Source organism: Grammomys surdaster, unplaced genomic scaffold, assembly GCF_004785775.1.
Source record: "Grammomys surdaster isolate TR1022 unplaced genomic scaffold, NIH_TR_1.0 62, whole genome shotgun sequence".
In the NCBI taxonomy this organism is placed as follows: Eukaryota; Metazoa; Chordata; class Mammalia; order Rodentia; family Muridae; genus Grammomys; species Grammomys surdaster.
In genome coordinates, this window is record NW_021604564.1 from 12,075,894 (window position 1) to 12,077,294 (window position 1,401).

Consider the following 1,401-nt stretch of genomic DNA (forward strand, 5'->3'; position numbering starts at 1 on the left):
TTACATTAACGGGGGCACATGCACTTGCACACATAATCTACTTGCATACAGCTTGGCTCACACAGATCGTTGGACCAGAAGTGTCACATTGTGTTACAGTGTGGATTTGTGACACATGGCATAGTTTGGCCCGAACATCTGTGAGGGACCCTGAGATGCTGACAGAAAATGTTGAACACAAGGAACCTGCCTCAGGACCCCTCTCATCCCTATGCAAGAACGTAGAACACAGAACTGTTGGCCTCTTTGAATGGAAGAAATCCAAGTCATAGTAAGTTATTACATACTGAATAAATGTTGAAAGAGATGTGTTTTAAGCTTCCCAATACAAAGAATAATAAGTGTTTCTAAGGAGACAGAAATGCTACTTAGTCTGATTTGATTATTACATATTACATACATGCCTCAGATAACCATGCCCTATCCCGTTAACAGGTATGATTCTGTATGTCAATTTTTAAAAAGTACTGAGTAAATTGTTTAAAAGAATAAGTTGGGCTGGACGTGTGGCTCAGTTGGTAGAGTGTTTGCCTGGCAGGCAAATGGTCTGGATCTGACCTCAGCTGTAATCCCAGCACTAGGGGTGATAGAGGGCAGAGGACCAGAAGCTCAAGGTCAGTTTTGAATATGTAGTAGTAGTTGTGAGGCCAGCTTGAATTACATGAGAACATGCTTGTTTGGCTTTGTTCTTAAAGAAAGTAATTGTAGCTTTTCGCCAAGATGGCGCCTAAAGCAAAGAAGGAAGCTCCTGCCCCTCCCAAAGCCGAAGCCAAAGCGAAGGCCTTGAAAGCTAAGAAGGCAATGCTGAAAGGCATCCACAGCCACAAAAAGAAGAAGATCCGAACGTCACCCACCTTCCGGTGGCCCAAGACACTACAGCTCCGGAGGCAGCCAAAATATCCTCGGAAAAGTGCACCCAGGAGAAACAAGCTTGACCACTATGCTATCATCAAATTCCCACTGACCACTGAGTCAGCCATGAAGAAAGTAGAGGACAACAACACACTTGTGTTCATTGTGGATGTCAAGGCCAACAAGCACCAGATCAAACAGGCCGTGAAGAAACTCTATGACATTGATGTGGCCAAAGTCAATACCTTGATAAGGCCTGATGGAGAGAAGAAGGCGTATGTCCGCTTGGCTCCTGATTATGATGCTCTGGATGTTGCCAACAAGACTGGGATCATCTAAACTGAGTCCAGATGACTCATTCTAAATAGACACTTTTTTTCACCATAAAAAAAAGAAAAAAAAGAAAGTAATTGTAATGGTTTGTATATGCTTGGCCCAGGGAGTGGCACTATTTGGAGGTGTGGCCTTGTTGGAACAGGTATGTCATTGTGAGGATGGGCTTAAATACCCTTAACACAGTTGCCTTGAAGTAAGTCTTCCACTAGCAGC

At 43.7% G+C, this 1,401-nt stretch overlaps 1 pseudogene; it reads left to right on the top strand.

Moving 5' to 3' along the window:
- Window positions 1-720: 720 nt before the first annotated feature.
- On the top strand, window positions 721-1,191 carry LOC114618890 (annotated as a pseudogene).
- The last annotated feature ends 210 nt before the right edge of the window (window positions 1,192-1,401 follow it).